At 35.8% G+C, this 20,685-nt stretch overlaps 1 protein-coding gene and 1 long non-coding RNA gene across 5 annotated transcripts in view; one reads left to right on the forward strand and one right to left on the reverse strand.

The window, feature by feature from the left end:
* The window catches only part of cntnap2a (contactin associated protein 2a), a 760,628-nt gene that overhangs the window by 164,372 nt on the left and 575,571 nt on the right, over positions 1–20,685 (reverse strand).
* Positions 1–20,685, forward strand: part of LOC110438351 (uncharacterized) — a 29,614-nt gene that overhangs the window by 6,896 nt on the left and 2,033 nt on the right. The gene's annotated exons all lie outside the window — the stretch shown is intronic.

The raw sequence follows: 20,685 nt of genomic DNA on the forward strand, positions 1-20,685 counted from the left end.
ATCGAGTGGATATCATTTTTTTTTTCCTTGGGCGGAATACATTTTTTAATTAACATAAAAAATAATTCAAGTCAAAACAATAATTTGAGGAAAATTGATATATTTTGCTGTAATAAATTACAGTAATTTCTAAAGTTGGCTCAATATAAAATTATACTTTGATGCAAGGGTAAAAACATTGTTTTTCCAAAATAAAAATCCACATTGTGCCAAAGGATTGAAAAAACTAATTTTTTTTTTACTTTTTGTGAATGTTTTTTTTCTTGACCACTATAAATTTGCATTTTTTGTTTAAATTTAGACTAAAATAAATGTAAAAAATTGAACCAAAGCTGAAATATACATTGAAAATCTAATATTTAGATGTAACAAATTATAGTAATTATTTTAAGTTGGTACAAAGTATACACTACCTGACAACCTGTTGTTAATCCCAGCTGTAAAAGTACCAAATTTAAACCTTGACTTTTAGTTGATCATTTGGAAAAGTATCAGAAAGTAGATTTTTCAATGAATCATCTGTTGAACTGCATCAAAAATACTGCACAAGCCCTATTCGAACCAGCATGGACCCAAGACTCTCACAGAAATCAGTCAAGTTTGATGAAGGAAAAATAGTTTGTTTGGTTTTACACTCAGTATTGGGTTATGTGAAAGTGGATGGCAACATCAACAACCCGAGGTTTTAAGACATTTGTGCTGCCCATTACATTACAAACCAAATTCTTCAGCAGGATAGCACCCATTGTCATACTTCAGCCTCCACATCAAAGTTCCAGAAAAAAAAAGGTCAAGGTGCTCCAGGATTGGCCAGCCCAGTCACCAGATATTATTATTGAGCATGTCTGGGGTAAAATGAAGGAGCAGGCATTTTTAATGAATCTAGAGAATCTTGATGAACAAAGAGAGTCCTGCAAGAACACCTTCTTTTACCATTCCAGAAGACTTTATTAATAAGTTAAATGAGTCATTGCAAAGATGTATAGATGCAGTCCTCCAAGCTCATGGGAGTCATACACAATATTCATTCTTTTTCCACTGCACCATGACTTTATATTCTATTCTATACATTATTTCTGTTAAGTGACAAGACTTTTGTCTCAGCAAAGACAGACCTTACTGTTCTAATAATATAATTAAAAATCAAGGTATGATCATATTTTATTTTAGTAAAATAAGTGTAATCTAGATATCCTTGCCTTTCACATTGTCCACTCCTAATATCAACTAGAAGTTAAGTTATTATTTGTTGTTCCTAAAACTTGAATAGGCAACAAGACTTTTTTGTCAGGTAGTGTATATTTTTTGCAGAGTTCAATCTGTGACAGATAGAAGGAATTAATTAGCGCTTGGTCACATGAACCATGGAGTGTAAATGCGGCTTAAAGGTCTAGCTCGAGACATGACCATCTACAGTTTAGATTTTCTGGAGTTCTAGATAAATCCCTAAAGCGGAGGAAGAAAAACCTCAATAAACTGAAGAACAAATCCACAACACCTGTGCTGAACTCCTGAAGCCATCAACATACAGTACACTGCACAAACACAAACTGAACATTTTCCCACAAAGAGACAAAGTGGAGACTTCAAAGTTTACAGGTGACCCGGGATCAGGTCAGAAGGTGTGAAAATCAGTTGAAGTGAATTACATGCTGCTGGTGCTCTGACATTTGACTGGCAGATCCGTAAGCAGGCTGTTATTGAGTATGGGTGCTGCTTTCTCGCTGTCAGTCTCTATCATATTCCTGTGTGGTGGATGGAGAAAATACAGTGCTTAGCTAGTTTGTTCACAATCTGAAATGCATTGGCTTTTAAGTCAAGACACTAAATATAAGCTTCTGAGTGGGGCCTGTGTTGGTCTCAACATTATGAGGATGGAATTCAGACCAACAACAGCTTAAGATACACATTAAATTATTTATCATACTGTTTTTTCAAATCTGTTTAATGTACAAAACAATTTGTGCTTTAACATTCCTTTTCTTCAGCAATGTTTAAAATGTACTTTTTAAAGATGCAAACAGTTCATTTCTATTTGATCAAGTTGTACAGTTTCACTTTTGTATCATGAAATTAATATATATATTTTTTTATTTTGAATCAGTCTGTCATTTATTTCCTTTTTTCTGTTTAGAACATAACTGACGATTTAATAGTTGTTTATTAGGGACTTAAAAAGCATAAATAGTCCTCATTTTGATGAGCTCATAAAACTATAGGAGTTTGTGTTAATAAAACATTTATTAACATAAAGAGATACTAGTACCATATGCATGTAAAATAAGATTCATTAATATTCATTTGAATAGCTTGCCTAAAATGTCAGTTTCATGCTGAGGCGCACTACGCACTCACACCACTCCAAAGCCCAGCCGGATGACACTCAGGCACACCTCTTACAACTGCACCGTATTTGAGCCCAATTCGGAGCATTCACACTTAAATGAGGTTAAATGTGGGTCACTGTTCAGAAAGCCTATTGCGAGTACACCCTTAATATAAAGTTAATGCTTCACATATAACTTTTTGCTAAAAGAGAGAGATATAACACTTCTTTTCAGCATTTCTATTTATTATAGATGCTTACTCCAAGTAAAATAATGGAAAATACATTTAAAAGAAAACAGCTATTTTACATGGTAATAATATTATTCACAAAAGGACCTGTTGAATACAAGCATTAATGTATAAAAAAAACAAAAATCAGTCATGTAATAACAACAGAACGACACAAGGAGAAAGTACTGAACTACTAAAACTAATTTAATACTTTATATTGTATGAGTCATGTGCATTGCTCAGGTGTGAGTTTTTTACAGACTTCAACAGAGTATAAAAACCTTGATGGTTCTGTGGGTTTTGTCTATCCAAACTGATCTTTATTTAGTATTTTCAAGTCAGGTGATGGGCTGGGCCATTCTACAGCTTGATTTTCTTTGTCTGAAAGCATGTAAGTTTCCTTGGCTGTGTTTTGGATCATTGTCTTGCTGAAATGTCCACTCTGGTTTAATTTTTAATTTTATTTTTTAATTCTGGTAATTTAGTGGTTGGCCTGAAGCCGCTAATTTTTATTTTACAATGACAAAGGGCAGAGCGCTGCTAAATTACTATTAAGAGATTTCAGCTGCTGTCTGGGTTTTCACTGCCTTTCTACACCTAACTTTCTTCATTGTTCAATACTTTTTTCCTGTGTCATTTGTATGTTATTACACATAACCTAGCTTGTAAACTAATTAGATTTGCTTTCTTTTTATATGTATTTCTTTGATTGCTATCAATATCTGGAGAACATTTCAAGTCAAGTCAAGATTTAAATAATTTTCCATTGGCATTTAAACTAAATAAACTGAGTAAAACGAACAAAACAATTATTGTGGACTCTGCAAACTGCAATGTCTTTTCCCATACACATTTAAGGTAATAGGAAAAAAGAGCAAAAAATTCTCTCTTTAACAATCAAAAACTGTTAAAACAACCAGAGGCAATGGAATAACTATAAGACCCCAACCCAAGCTCTGGTCTGTGAGCTGAAACAGCTGGAGAGTAAATAGAGCCAAACCTAAAGTTTTCCCCTACTAAACCAACCTCTCCATGCTGAGGCCAAATCACTGCTTCTGCTCGCTTACCCAGCGGGCCGAGCCAGCAGAGAAGTGAGCAAACAATGTGTTTTGCAGGTATGAATGGTGCTGTGTTTCTGTGGAGCGGTTTTCAACAGCATCTGATGAAGCTCCTTTGACAGGATCCAGGGACATGTGAGGTCATTTTGGGATAGAATAATATCTACCTCTTATTTTATTTCCAGTTCAGCTGTCAAGGAGCTATAGAAAGTTCTGACATACAGAAGTATGAATGTAAGTTTTTAAGGTAAGATAGTGCAAGTGAATAGGATGATAATAATAATAATAATAATAATAATAATAATAATAATAATGTGATAAAATAGTGATAATAATTCATAAATTTTCCTTCAGCTTAGTCGCTATTTTAGAGGTCGCCACAGCGGATAAACCGCCAACTACTCCAACATATGTTCTATGTAGTGTATGCTCTTCCACCCCCAACCCAGTATGGGAAACACCCATACACACTCATTCTCACACAGACTCATACACTACAGGCAATTTTGTATACTCAATTCACCTATAGAGCACGTCTCTCGACTTTGTTTCTAATTAATTTATTTCTAGCCCCAAAAACATAGAGATTGGATGAAGTCAGGTTCACAACTCATTTGTTTCATTTGTTTGACTTTAGAATTGAATGTTTTTATTAAAGAGTTTTTTAGAATCACTTTTTATCCCTATATAATTATGAAAACAGCCAAAACTTTTATTTTTATTTTTTTGTAGAATACAATGTCAGGAAAATTATTTATTAAAAAAACATCTGCATGTTATGCTTTATTTTAATGTACAACCCATGGTATTATCAAAACAATAACAAATTAAAAATTTAGCTCAGTATACTACTAATTATCTGATTTTAAGGATTGTTTTAAGGTAATGGTTGAGTTTAGGTATTGGGTAGGAATAGGGATGTAAAGTAAGATAATATCTATAAGCGCTTATAAACAGTTAATTTATAAACAATAGTCAGGTAATAAGCAAGTAGAGAATTGTATGAATTGTTGCTTAAAATGACGTGTTACCAAATAATGTGCTAATAAATAAAGTATTACCATTTGCTGTAATAATCTTCTATATACATGTATGCTAATCAGATTTGCTTATATGATACTGTATTTTAGGCTTGGGCGGTATTACGGTATTATGGTATACCGCGGGATCTAAAAATAGCAACGGTGTCAGTTTCAATACCGTTATACCGTCATAAAATATTAAATATCTTTTATTTAATGCCTACAAAAACGTATGTGTGGTTGTCATCACGGGACAGTGTGGAGGAGAGAGGGAGAGGAAGAGGGAGAGGGAGGGAGAGAGGGGTAGAGGGATGGGGAGAGGAGACGTGACGAGTCGCGCTTCAAAGTGTCCTGCAGTTTGGTTGTTTCGACTGAACAGAAGGGAGACGTGGTTAATATGAACGAGAGGTCTGCATTAGAGCTAAAGATCTTTGCCCGAACCCGGCGAGACCCGAAAAAATCCAAATCCCTGCATTAAAATCCATCCCTGCAAAGGTGAAACAAATGATGATGAAGTAGTAAAAAAGCAAATTTTGACGGTGGTCAAGCCAGTCACTAGCTCATAAGGAGCGGTTATTCCAGCCGCAGGTATTTCGCGGTCGCTCATACACTGCGTATTACGGTAGAGCCCTAAACCGCAAGCTGACAGGTAAAAAGAAGAGGCCATTCGCTAAAGTGAAACTGCTGTCATGGAAAATTAAATGCATGTTCCTGACTGGTAGAAGATGAAAAAACAATCCTACCCAAAACTTCAGAACTCTGCATCTCGACCTGCAGCCGCAGGAAAGGGTGTTCAGCTGCTGGACGCACCATGAGTGAGAGACTGCGCTAAAGGCAGTGGATTTAATAATGTTCCTCCACAAACACACGTAGCCTAATCTTGGTGCGTAAAGGGTTTTTAAATTATAAATAAATATTAATTAAACCATATAATCATAATGTAGACAGAGTATACAGGCTAATGGTGGCATTATTCTTTTATTATTCAGCTTCACCGCCGCCTTAATGCCAGATTGTGAAGAGAAGTGGAGAAACAACTTGCACAGCCTTTATCTTAATTTCGTTATTGCCAAAATACCCGTCACCATTTAGAGTTTATTTTAATTTGATTTGTTAAGCAAGATTTCTTTTCATTGGTGTGTAGGCTAATTTAAAGGCTAAGTGCATGTACCTAGACCTATAGAGTGCTGAGATGTTACGATGTTAAAGCTGTAGGACTTCATCAATTTTATTTCTTTGTTCCAACTTTCAAGTGGCCTATAGTCTACGCTTGTTACGAATAAATGATGTTAAAACATTTAAATGACTCATTCTTGAAAAAAATGCATTAGAGCTGTGTGCATGAGCACATTGTAATGTCGGGCTGTGAACGGGTTCGCGCTGTATAAAGCTGTCAATCAAAATGTACCTGTCGGACTCGGGACCTATCGGGTATAATTTTTATTGCCCGATTACAGCTCTGCATTCCCGCTGCTGTTCCGCGGGAGCCGGCCAGATTTCTTATGGTGTGGGAGTAAATTTCTGAATAAATCACGGGAGAGATGTGTGTGTGTGTGCATGTGTAAAAGAAAGAGAGATATAGAGAGAGAGAGAGAGAGAGAGAGAGGTGCTTTGGTCGCTTTGCGCTCTCTCTCTCTCTCTCTCTCTCTCTCTCTCTCTTTCTCTCTCTCTCTCTCTCTCTCTCTGACCGCGAGCCTAAGGTCGCATAGAATGTATTCAGTTTCTGAATGGTTTAGGCTTAAGCCAACAGTTTGGTGATGCTGTCTGAGCCTTACGTCATAATTTTTTTTATTACGCCGGTAATACCGGATACCGGGGTAAAATATGGAGGCGGTTTGACGGTATCAAAATTTGGATACCGCCCAAGCCTACTGTATTTTGATCAGTGGTGTAAAGTAACAAATTACAAATACTCAAACTACTGTAATTAAGTAGTTTTTCTCAGGAATTGTAATGTACTAAGTAGTTCTAAAAATGTATACTTTTACTTTTATTTGAGTACATTTTTAGTGGATCTATCATGAATGTATCATGGATGTTTTTCTGTGGTCATTTAAGATAATCAAAAACCTATGTTTACATAGTAGACTCGTGATCAGAGTATTATCTTAATCATATTAATATCAGAGTATTGTTGTCCATGTAAACGTACTCAGATGTATGCCAAATGATGTCACAAGCTGTCAAAGACAGTCCATTCCTCACCTTTAAGATTCCACGAGCCCTTACATTTCATAAGTTTGACGTGTTTCTCCCTTACATGCAACTTTTGTAAAACATCTGCATGTTGGTGAGTCAGAATCCTTGCTTGTAAAATATAGTTTAGAATGCTTAGTTTAAGCAAATTAGATGAACACGATCATGCATGTTGATGAACTGAGTCGTTCGCCGCATGCGCCATGCTGTGCACTTTGCCTTCTCAAAGCAACAACAACAAACACCTGACATCGCTGACATCCGTATCCCTCAAAGCTGTTTAGAATTAAACATTTAGAGATGGTGTGACACAACGTGTACCATTGGTGCCTTAAATGCATCCCTTTACGCTTCTTAAGGGCGTCACACAGCGTATGCGCTGCTCAGAACCGCGGCACGGCGAGCACATGACAGTTGATAGTATCACACACCAGACGTGCATATTCACATGTTATTTAAAATGAAACTGTTCAGATGGCGCTTTGTTGCATGGCAGAAATATGAACAGTCATGAGTCGTGGCTGGGTGCTGTGGACAGCCGCTGACTTGCAAATTCTAAAATGCATGGTGCTGCGCGTTGCCGAGTGGCGCTTCTGGTGTGTGACCTGCTTTAGGATCCTGTCGCAGCACCGAAATTAGGCACCGAAATTCATATGCTGATTCGATCCGGTGTAAACCGGTTCCAAAGGTACTGGTGCCATAATGGCACCAGGTTTCGGTACCCAACCCTAGTTACAGGTTGACGTTGTGTGGGCGTTACCACTATGACGTCTATCAGATGTTGGTTTTTAGTTGGCATACTTGACGAATAAATGTCAGTATTTGATGTCAATATGACGTTGGTTTAAGATGTTGGCTCAATGTTGGATTTTGGTCACTTTTCAACACAAATCAACGAAATATCAACGTCATTTGACATCATTATTGGACATCAAAATTACATTGTCCTTAGACAGTGGCTAGACATTGAATTCTGGTCACCTGACATCACAGCCTAAATTTATTCTTATATTAAAGTCTTATGATGTTGTGTGCCTGCTGGGCATTGACTAAATTCACAAATCACATGTAAATGCATGAGCGTTTCACAGCATAATAGTCACTACTCTTGAGTATTTTTGCAAAGGCTACTTTTTACTAATACTTTGAGTAATATTTACAACAGATACTTTTATACCTGCACTACATTTTTAGCCAAGTAATGGTACATTTACTCATGTATGATTTTCAGTACTCTTTTCCAACACTGATCTTGAGTAGCATTCCTAGATTTACAAAAAAAATTATTTAATGCAAGTGTTTTCCTAGTTTATCACACTGTATTCAGTGAATATTGTATCTGTAATTGTTGCACATCAATTAACATGCTCAAAGTTTATTCACACATCCATACATCCATTGGATTACAAAAAAAAATAAAAAATCAATCTCAGTTGTAAATAAAAAAATAGCTTAAATGATCAATTTATTATTTGATTAGAATGTTCTCATTCAATTGAATGGCCGTTATCAGTGGTTATCAGCTGATAGTTATAGGCCAACTGTTGCACTTCATGAAATTTATTCAATAAGTATTCATTTATTCAATTTTAAGCATAGTTTATTCACATATATGCATGTCTATTCTTATAAAAATGTATCTGTAATTTAGTAAAAAAAAATTTGACTGGCTATTTTCAAAAGTAATGCACATCTTGAAATTTCCATCAGTTTGTTTTAAATTCATTATCCTAAAAATATATGTATCCCCCCAAAAAATATATCCCAAAAAATGTGCATAAAATGTGAAAAAATGCCTGCCTAATGTTTTCTAGAATGGCAAGGTTTGTCAAGCTATAAACATGTTTCCCTGATATTTTCCATATATTCTTCTATACTCAATTGACCTAATGTTGATCACAGAACATGGCTGAAACAGTGAAGAGAGGTTAAACATGTCATTCTTTGATTATGAATTAATTTTGCTTCACAGCTGTAGATTTAAAGTCCTTACGAGACTCTGACTGAAGCATTAATCTCAGCAGCAACACTTTCAACTCTCAAATCCAGCTAAACCCCAGAATTTATCCCGCTGTTCATCTATTATTTGAGATGATATGTCATTCTGCCAGTCCACCAGATGGCACTTTTACAATAGACGGCTGGATCAGAGGTCATTAAAAAGTGTTTACTCATAGCTCAATGATGAATTGAGCAGAACAGTGTCAGGTTTTTACACTCGTCTCATTAACTCTGATAGTTAACCTTTGTCTGGGTCTAGGGCAGGCGGACAGAAACCAGTTGTAATCTAAATTACCCAATGAGCTCATTTATGTGAATAAAAATGTTTGCACACAATCACAAAGAAAAAAAATCTCCATGAACTTTTCAGTTTGATAACTAAACTTTGCCTGTGTAAGAGAAATGAACCCTTTCTGTTCGTTGCCGTAATTTTCTTTTCTATTTTCTAAAAAGGAGATGAGGCTCTCACAAATTGCGAAGCTCTCATTTGTTATTACCAAGGATAATGTCAGATGTCAGGTGTGCTTCTGTGTTGTTAGCAAGCACCTACTGTAACTTTCTGTGTCAACAGCACTGGAGAGATGCTTTAAAACTGTGCGTCATCCATAAGTTCATTTCAGGCTAGCAGGATACATTTACAAGCATTTATTTTAGCTTATTATTTTCTTCCTGGTGTTTAAGGAATCTACAGACCAAGCTATGTTGATGCTCTGTAATTAAACAAATGCTAAATAAATATGATATGATTAAAAAATGATGATTCATATGATTAAAGAAGGAAATTAATTCATACAATTATTGAAAAATCTACTGACTACTGATTTGAGACATGATCAGACTAATGGTGACTTAAAATGAAATCAGGAGAAGGAACCATTTGTCAGAAGTGCTAGATCTCAGTCATTCTGTAGTAAAGGTTGTTATTTTAGAATAAACTTACTCACCGTGCCTAGATATAACTATAAAAAATGACGTGATGTTTGCAATTGCTGGTCCTAAACATTTTGCCGCTTCATATATGACTATCCCCCTCTATTTCTGTGTTAAAACTACTTTAAAGTAATAACTATTTTCTCCAGCTTTTAATACTTTTTGACTGCTCATTCCAGTATTGCTTTACTGATTCATTTCAAATCTTGTTTGCTTTTTTCCCTATTTTCTTATTTTTTTTTTTTTACACCTTTTCTACTCCTTTATACAGCACTTTGGTCAACTTTGGTTATATTTCTAAATGTGTTTTACAAATAAATATTGTATTGTATTTTATATTTTATTAAGTATACTTATTTACTCCCAGGGCTGTTTATATCAAAGCTGATATGTGGCCGCACCATGTTGGTGCTTCATAACATCTAAGTTTTACGAGGTGGGTCGTTAGCCCAACGCTCAACCCCCAATGTGGAGGACCGGAAAATACACACATACACAATGGACAATTTAACTTACCTAATTTATCTATAGCAGATATCTTTGGACTTGTGGGGGAAACCGGAGAACCCGGAGGAAACCCATATGAAAACAGGGAGAACATGCAAACTCCACACAGAAATGCCAACTAACCCAACCGAGGCTCTAACCACCGTTCTGCCCATTTTAATAAGTACAGTAATTGTAGTTGTAATAGTAATGTGTGAGAGTAATTGGTGGTTTATTTCCCTGTGGTAGTCCCTGATAAACCAGGTCCTAAGCCAAGGGATAGTCCATGAGTAATTGTTGTTAATTTTGTTATTAGCTCCCTAAATTCCTTATACTGCCACAAAAAAAACAAAAAAAAACAACAAAAACAGTTTGTCCAATTTAACAAACTTTTAAAGGGGTGGTCCACTACAATAGCATAATTTAAACTGTATCTGTTTGAATATAAACAACATCTCTTAATGTAATAAGCTCAATGTTCCATGCAAATGGAGACATTGTCTTTTACAGAGATAGCTTAGCAAAGCCTACAGCAAATGAAGTTTGAGGACAACGAAAAATTACATCCGGGTTAATGCGATCACAAACCCTTTAGGTTACGTGCATTGACCTCGCGCATACACCGCAGGGGTATTGCCAGAGGCGCTGTAATGTTATAGCAGAGAAAGCTAAAATGCTGTCCAAACGCTGCTATTTTCACAGAGCTATACTTCGGTTTCTGTATTTGGGTTTTCAAAGGACACAACACAAAAAGAGAAGTGGATACAGTTACATTTTTTAATTATGTTCCAGAGAATTATAAAACAGATATATAGCTCTAGCATTTGACAAAGGACACCTTCTAAAATTTCACCAGTGTACAGTGCTGAATTCAGCTAAAAACTCAAAGAAGAAGCAGCTCCAACCATAATAGACAAAGCTGTGGATTGTAGGCCACAACCTGTGATATTTTTATTTGTTAAAATTGATTGGTCTATTACATGCATACAGTAGTTTCTAGCATTAACGGTATGTTGTAGCTTTAACTGATACAGCTAACAGCTACACTGACTGACAGTATGTAAGTATTCAAAATGTATTATCATGGCAGTATAAAGCAGAGTAAAGCAGTTGAAGTGAAATAAGAGCATTGAAGCAACTGCTAATGAAAGATAAAAGCAGCAAAGCTTTTATTTTGCCACACTTATTCTAAATTGATAATTTCTTTATAATTGAACATTCTTCTAAACTTTTAAGATAACGTATAAGTAAAATATGCAACATTGTTCTAGCAAGAATTTGGATATTTTCATGGAAAAAGTCCTACATACTGTGCCTTTTACACTGAATTTGGTTAAATGAATGACAACTAACCACCAATCTCCCCTTCCTATGAAACTGTAAACAGTTATATTGTGATATTAAATAAAGGCAATTCCCTTTGATAATAGACGCACTTACTTGCTGTGTGTAGTTTTCATTTGTGTATATTCCCTGATAATGATACAAACAACATGTTTCCTTTTTTTAGCTGGAGACAAAGAGACCTTTTATTATGATTCACTCTCAGCGTTTAATAGTGTAAAAGTGACATCAACTCAGAAATGCTACTTACTGGCTTTATCTGATCTTACATAAATGGGGCAGGATCCCTTCTGGGAATTCGGGCACACGACACCCATCACATCCTGATTTAACCTCTCATTAGTCTCTAGGTGCAAACCAATCAGGAATGCATGAAAAACGGAACAGGGAGCATCGCCTTGGCTCAGTGATTCAGTAACTAAGCAACACTGAACATCCTCGCTGCTAATGATAATATACCGGTCAATCTAGGTAGAATCAGTGTATCTATTTCTGGTAAATCTGTTTTTTCCACTTCTACTTGCAGTTTTCCAGTTTGCATCACCTTTTGTTAAACACCAAGCTTGCAAAGCGACTTTCGTGACTCATTTCATGGTATTTTGGGCAGAGAGACTGTTGGGAACCGTGAAGACATAATAACTCAAAATATTATTTTTCTAAGCTCGTTGCAGACATTGAAAAAGTAAACAATTTATTTCACAATTTTATTTTACTACTGAGATTTGTTTTCAGAAAAGCAGCCAAGTTTTAACTTACAAACTAATAGAGAGACTTCCTAGATATGCAAGTAGATACTCCTGAATCAAGTCAGAACTGCAGGAAATCCAAAAAATGTGAACTTTAAGAAATTAATTCTCAATTCTGAAACAAACTCAGAAGTGCTAAATTAGTTTTTATATCTCATTTTTATAACGCTTTTTCATTTTGAGATACATAAAGTCAGAATTGCAAGAAAACATTTAAATTCAAGACATTTTCGAATGTGGCGCAGTAGGTAGTGCTGTCGCCTCACAGCAAGAAGGTGGGTTGCTGGTTTGAACCTCGTCTCAGTTGGCCTTTCTGTGTGGAGTTTGCATGTTCTCCCTGCCTTCGCGTGGGTTTCCTCAGGGTGCTCCGGGTTCCCCCACAGTCCAAAGACATGCGGTGAATTGGGTAGGCTAAATTATCTGTAGTGTATTATGAGTGTGTGTGAATGTGTGTGTGGATGTTTCCCGGAGATGGATTGCGGCTAGAAGGGCATCCGCTGCGTAAAAACTTGCTGGATAAGTTGGCGGTTCATTCCACTGTGGCGACCCCTGATTAAAAAAGCGACTAAACCGACAAGAAAATGAATGAATGAATGAACATTTGAGCCTCAAATCTGACATAAGATGAACTCTGAACTGTTAAATACACACTCACTTTATTAGGTACACATGTCCAACTGCTCATTAACGCAAATTTATAATCAGCCAATCAGATAGCAAGTAAGGTGATTCAAGTGACTTTGAATGTGGTCTGGTTGTTGGCTGATCTGAGTATGTCAGAAACTGCGAGAAACTTTCTAGGGTTTACAGAGAATGGTCTGAAAAACAGAAAATATCCAGTGAGCGGTAGTTCTAAGTGCAAATGCCTTGTTGATGCCAGAGGCCAGGGGAGAATGGCCAGACTGGTTCGAATTGATAGAAGTAACAGTAACTCAAATAACAACTCGTTATGCAGAAGAACATCTCTGAATGCACAACACTTCCAACTTTGAGGCAGATGGGCTATAGCAGCAGAAGACCACACGGGGTGCCACTTGAAAACTGAGAGCACAACTCGCACAGGCTCACCAAAATAGAACAATAGAAGATTGAAAAAACGTTGCCTGGTCTGATGAGTCTCGATTTCTGCTGCGGACGTGTGCTTGGATATAACTGACCACACTTCGTAATTATTGTTCATTTATTAGTTTGCTGGAAATTAGAACTGAATGTTTGCACCTAACAAATGAAGTTAAATATGTAAGCTAATGGATGTTTTCAGTGGAGCAACGTCCACCGTTTCCTTATCCACGAAAGTTAAAGAGTAAGGTAAAGGAGTAAATGAAGAGAAGGTCGAATGGAGGAGCCCTTTTTTATCCTCGCACAGATATTCTTTTTAACTGTTTTCTCGCTAGTGAAGCATTTAGTTTTTCCGCTTACAAAGTCTGCCATGTTAATAGCAAATGCGTCATGGTGCGGCACAACTGACTCTTAAAGGGAATGGGAGATGTGACTCTGATTGGTTTAATGCATGTTATATTCAAAACACACCAATTAACCATTAAGAGAATAAGCACACCCTGTTAGACCAGAGTGTATTTTTTCATCCTTAAAATAGCAAAAGTAGATTCGGACATGCTCTTAATGCTTTGCGCCATGTGCTTTAGACTTTGTGCCTAGATCCTTAAAATAGAGCCCTTTAAGTTTAAAGTCCACATTAACCATTAACCCTTTTTTTCCCCCATAAAGTGATGCTATTCCTAGAAAAACGGAACATTAAATGGCAAAACAGTGGGCATAGCTTGTTTTTTTTCTACTGCAAGCTGAATGGATGTAGTTAAGTAGTCATTTCATTCAAAAGGTGGTGAAAAGTGTTTGGGGTAGGTTATTACAACCTAACAGACCAATACAATCTCACGGCAATTCGTAACTTTTTCATTTAGTGGCTAATTCGTATGAATTCGTACGATCTAATTCATACAATTTAGTACGATTTGCTTATCCCCCAATGACGGTTGGGGTTAGGGGTGGGGTCAGGTGCCACGCCTCCTTTTTAAAATCGTACCATTTCGTACGACTGAACTCGTACGAATTCGTACGAATTAGCCACTAAACTGGCAAAACGTAAAATACTTACGTTTTCTCGTGAGATCAGGCTGAACAGACACCTCTTTATAAACATTTCTTAAGCCACAAACTCTTCTTAAGATATACATAATACGACAACTAAAAAAAAAAAAAAAAAAAAAGAAGTGCACTTTTAGATTTCAATTATTAGAAGGGCAAGCATTTTTTATTGATATGCACAAATGAATTGTTCACCACAAAACTGGCAATGTGAGCTAACACAATCATATGGTTAGTTTATTATTTATTTTAACCCCGATTTTGGCTCGCCGACAGGTTTTGAGAAATCGCCGACAAATGCCTGAAATCACAGGCAAATCGGTGCTCGTGCACGTGAGTGATAATCACACAGTATGAACGATCAAAGACGCGATCTGAGAGAATCGCCGATGAGTCGCCGATGCCTGTGAGATATCTGGCATGCTAAATATCTTCAAATCATTCATGATTCAAATCATGCCTATGAATAGAGTTTTGACTGAAAATAACATCAGCCATTGCCTACAGCCAATGAGAGAGCAGCTTTCACTTGTGTGTGCGTGTGCGTATACCTGCTGCAGGCCAGCGGGAGGCTGGGGGAGAAGTTAAAAGCGCTCTTTTTCGGTTTATTTGGACCCACGAAATGGAGGAAAAACTAGTGGAGGTTTGACAGGACTCAGGAGCAACCGTGTCTGTTTGACGTTTCATACAGAAAGAAATTAGTTTATTATAAACTTAAGTTGAGGAGAAATGGCTAATTCCCTTTAAACCCAGGTGAGCAAATATGTACATTTTCTACCCCATTAAAGGCTTCTTTCTCATTATGTAAGATATACTACATGTTTTTGGCTGTGAGACGTAGTTTGGACGAAGTTGTCGGCGATTCTCCCTATAGTAAAGTCATGCAATGTGAATGTCCATGTCGCCGATCCATCTTGCAGTGTAAACAAAGCAGCGACGAAACGCTAGCCCAGATAGTCATGCAGTGTGAAAACATCTGTGACACGACTAGTTTGAAAATCATGCAGTCTGAACTCAGCATTAGTTTAGCCACTTTCCTAAACAATACGCCAAAAAATACCAGTCATCTTAATCATTTGCTTCTCGTATTGTAGAAGACATTTCAGCGTGATAAATTGAGTCAGACTGAAGCCATTCAGAGCATCAGCTGCTAATTTTAATCATTTATAAATTAAATGACTTAATCATTCAAACCTCTCATAGACTATGGCCCCACTGTTACACGGTGTTAAACTCAAATTTAAAACTGTGGCAACAGAAATTTCATCCAATTTGGCCACAGTTGGAGCGTGACCAAAGCACAGGACTCCAGCCTGACCGCAAATGTGGGTTTCAACTCCAGCTAATACAACATTTTTGCAATGAAGATGAAAGTTTTTATCAGCTGTGTCGCTCACTTAGCCATGAAATGTCTTGATGCAAACCAACTGGTGTGAGTCGCACCAATTTTATTCAGAACATAAGTCATATCAATCAAACAGGAGAACTACTCAGATATAAAATGCCTAATGCATCATAATGAGACGTATGCGCTATTTTCTACATATCACCGAATTGCCGTCACATTGCGCATGCCACACTAATTTATAATCTCTACCAACTGCTTCGTTAGGCGGGGGAATCATATTCCTTTATTACTGACAGGTTATCTATCTCAATTAATTTGCAAAGCAGTCTGAAGTCACAGCGCAGCATAGCCAGGCAAGATGCATCATCATTTTGTTTGTTATCTTTATTTCTTCTCTCAGTTATTAATGAGTATTAATTATGCAACCTGCCTGAAGATGATGGCGTATGTATGCTGTAGCACAGCAATGCAGATTAATAGATTAAAGTAAATGAGAAACTCACGGTTCCTATTTTCTGAAGATTTGAGGGCATAAGCTAAACTACATCATACTGAATTTAATGTCCCTCCTGAGAAAACAGCAACCATTGTTTATATAAGCAAGAACACAACTGAATAGACACGTTTCTTATTGCAACTGTGCAATAAAGATAACATAGAATTATTTATTACTTTGTGATTACATGATTTACAAATATTTGTATATAATTTATGTAATTTATTCCTATACAAAACAGTCAGCTATATTCTTATTTCTGGTTCAGTCTAGTTGTGTCATTTCCCCCAAATTTCAATATACACCTTTTATTTCAAAATGAAATAAATTAAGGCAGTCAAACATTGTCTAAGATACGTTTTGTATCTAGTTTAACCAATCCTTCCACAATATGTACAATAATTATACATTTGTCAATAAAATAAATTAGTCACTTTGGACCAAACGCTGAATTGTACACCTGTCACACTCTAAAATTTAATATCAATTTGGTTAAGAGCTTATTAGAAAAAAAATGAATTGAATTTGTATATTAAATAGAGCATAAACTCATACAATGTGAATACACTTTTAATATGTGATAAAGACTTTTAATATATACTTTTAATATATATATATATATATATATATATATATATATATATATATATATATATATATATATATATATATATATATATATATATAATATGTGTGGTGATAGAAATGACTGTGGTGTAAATGACATTTCAACAGTTTATTGTGAAAAAAGTAAAAGATAGCTCTACTGATTAGCTTTAAATTGATACTAGCATTTCATGTATCCAAAATACTTTTTTTTACTTTAATTTTGTTTGGTTTTTAAAAACACTTTTTGAAGGTAAAGCATGTTTGGAAATGACATGGAAAAAATGAATTTCCTTATCAAGCAATATTTACCTTGATTATTCTTCATGTGTTGTCGATGACAATTTAAATTCCCTCCATCTTGAACATGTACTTGGATGTCACTGTTCATTTTCATGGAAACCACCTAAATAATCTTTCACGCAAACTTTTTAAAGCGACATTACAGTGTTGGGATGGAAATAACACCGATACTGTGCGACAGCTATATTTTGTATACAAAATAATAATAATAATAGTCTCATACAAATAACTCCAAACCTATTTGACACTGTTAAGTACAGTGTCCTGTCACTGTAATGGTACCTTCATGGATCAGATTTGATACAATATTGTATCTACAGGTTTTAAAAACCAAAGGTACATTTTGGTTTCTCATGGTACAAATCATGTCCTTAAAGGTACAAACTGGAATGGTACGAATTTGTTTCTTTTTCTTAAGGTACTGCCCCAGTGACATGGGTTTGTACCTTTTTGGTACAACATTGTATCATTTTTTTCTGAGAGTGTACACACACACACACAACTTTATTTGTTCTTGAAAGCATGATATGAAGCTTTAAGATTGAATCCTTGCAGCACCGTCCAGTAAATAAAAGAACACTACAAACCACACTTGCTACAAAAAATGCTCACCTAAAATATCAGTTCTGCAAGAGACATGATTTGTATTCTTATAGGGTGCTGACTCTTCAAATATTAAACAATACACAGACATACTAAGAGCAAGAAAAGACTTGCTGTGAAAAAGCATCTAAAATACTCAAGTTTGACATGTGATTCTAATGGGACTGGACTCTAAAAACTGCACTGGTTTTACAGATTATTTTCACATTAAGGCTCCTATCCACCTTGGCATTCAGTTTGTGTGCCCAATTACCTAATTCTGAGTCTTTGCAGTAAATAAATAATGAGTGCAAAAACAAACAAGTCTTTAGGGGATTGCTGGACCCATGCTAAAAGGCATTTGCCGACTCGAGCAGAAACCCAACAGCAGAGAAAGCACCGCAGGCCCAGAGGGGTCTCATGGTTGGGGTGCAGACAGTCCAGGTCTATAACTTTCTTCATGTGCACACATGAAGTGGCTAAGAGCAACATTTATATGCAGCATTACCATAGCCAGGCTGGCGTCCTGCATTAATGCACTACTGCTCCGCTTTCTTCCAACTACAGCTCTGAATATATGAGGAAATGAATAAATAATAGCAGTTTCAGCTCAGTGTGTTGAGCACAAGCCATGATTTGTGGGACCCCCTGATGAGCATTGATTATGTTTTCAGGCCAAGAGCTGCAGTATTTTTTAAGTGTTTCCATGCAGTTGATTGGCACAAATGTCTGCGCAATTGAAATAAAGAGACATGGGGAAAATGGTTATTTACCAGAGATGATTTCCTGTGCTTTTATTACAGGGACTGCTCTCCGGGTGTCATTTGGACATAAACACCTTGATCAAGGGTGCAAAAGCAATTCAATAATTTCAGTTTGCTGAGACTCAGCAGACAAATTCAAAACATATTGACAATCTTTGGTCTCGTACTTTAATAGCTTATTTTCTATCCAACTGATTTGCAATGCATTTTCTTGCACATTTGTGGTCCTACAGCACTACTTGCATAGCCAATACAACAACAACAAAAAAGACAGTAAAGATGAAGAACATGATCTTTCAAGCGAAAAAAAAGAAAAAAGAAATACATGTAGTTTTTGTTTAAATAGAAGTTTTAAGTCACGTTGTACTTCATAGGCCTGAATCAGCACTGATGTATTCTGCCGAGAATATCCTTCCTGTAAACTTTTTTTTTCTTTTAATTTTGGAATCTACAGCTGGCTCTGATGTATTTCTCTACAGCAGTAGAGTTACGGGTAAATCCAATAGGCAAATTATTAAATTTATTATTACAATTATTACATTACGTGATCCAGAGCAATGTTTTATATATTTTGTAATTTTAATGTAATTTTTTCATTCATTTTCTTGTCAGCTTAGTCCCTTTATTAATCCGGGGTCGCCACAGCGGAATGAACCGCCAACTTATCCAGCACATTTTTACGCAGCAGATGCCCTTCCAGCCGCAAGCAATCTCTGGGAAACATCCACACACACATTCACACACACACACACACTCATACTCTACGGACAATTTAGCCTACCCAATTCACCTGTACCGCATGTCTTTGGACTGTGGGGTAAACCGGAGCACCCGTAGGAAACTCACGCGAATGCAGGGAGATCATGCAAACTCCACACAGAAACGCCAACCAAGCCGAGGCTCGAACCAGCGACCCATCGACCTTCTTGGTGTGAGGCGACAGCACTAACTACTGCGCCACTGCTTTGCCTAATGTAATTTTTTTATTTTGTAATTTTAATGTTGTCTCTAATCGTGACTTTGACAAGTCTGCATGTTGTTGCCTCTATATGCATTCTAAATGATTTTGAGATATTGAGCTTCAAAGTTTTTGCATTCCATATAGCAAACAATATGCATCCATTAACATGACAGAGACCCTAAATGTACTCTAAATGTAAATGACCAAAGTTCTCTTAAATTTGCAAACTAGGATAAAAAAAACATTGCAAATGCAGATAGAACCCTCAAATCCTAAAAACCCATTTTCCACTTGTAATTATAAGGTTCTATCTGGCAGATCATTCATTGAGGTGTTACTTTTCAAGAAATACAATCAGTCTGCTTATTAATTATTAAAAAAATGGCTGTTGTAGCAATGTGTTGATGCTTGAGAATGTAATAGTTTTGCTTTCTGAAACATTTATTTAATGTTTTAGGATGAATATTTTTTCTCGTTCAAATTAAGCATACAAGGTTGTGCTAAATATTTTGTCCAGAACAGATGTTAATTTCATGTAAATGTTAATATTTATATTATTCATGTTATGGTAATATGTATTGTTGTAATTAAAAAACAAAATGAAAACAATGTAAAAAAATAACTTAATGGAAAAACTTAATGGAATTTAGACTTTAGAATTTAAATTTAGACCACTGTCCTTGACAAGATTGTCTTTAAAATGGTCAACAGTGATGTTTTTTTTTTTTTTTTACTTGTGTGTGGTGCAACATTATTTAGTCAATTCGGATTTTGTCTTTCTTTCTGGTTTTTGCCACTGTCAACGGAGCAGTCTGGTGGAATGACAACATTTTTTTAATCCTGATTGGTCTTCGTGTGTGCATACTAAATACTGATTGGCTCACATAAAGAACCTTATAGAGCCAAACTAAAGTTAAACTTTGTTAATAAACCTTTTTTGTTTTTTTAATAAAAAGTATTAAAATGTAAACAACTTAAAAAAACATCCCACAATGTAAATAAGTTGTCATTTAATAAGAATATGCCAATAACTAAATTTTAACAAAAATGGCAGATAGAACCTTATAATTCTAAAGTGACAATATGACTGAATTGCCAATAGCTTGATTTCTATTAAATAAAATAAAAAAACATACATTTATTTATTATGTTCATTAATTTTTTTATTTAGTTTTGA

The sequence above is a fragment of the Danio rerio genome, chromosome 24 (assembly GCF_049306965.1).
Source record: "Danio rerio strain Tuebingen ecotype United States chromosome 24, GRCz12tu, whole genome shotgun sequence".
NCBI classification, from domain to species: Eukaryota; Metazoa; Chordata; class Actinopteri; order Cypriniformes; family Danionidae; genus Danio; species Danio rerio.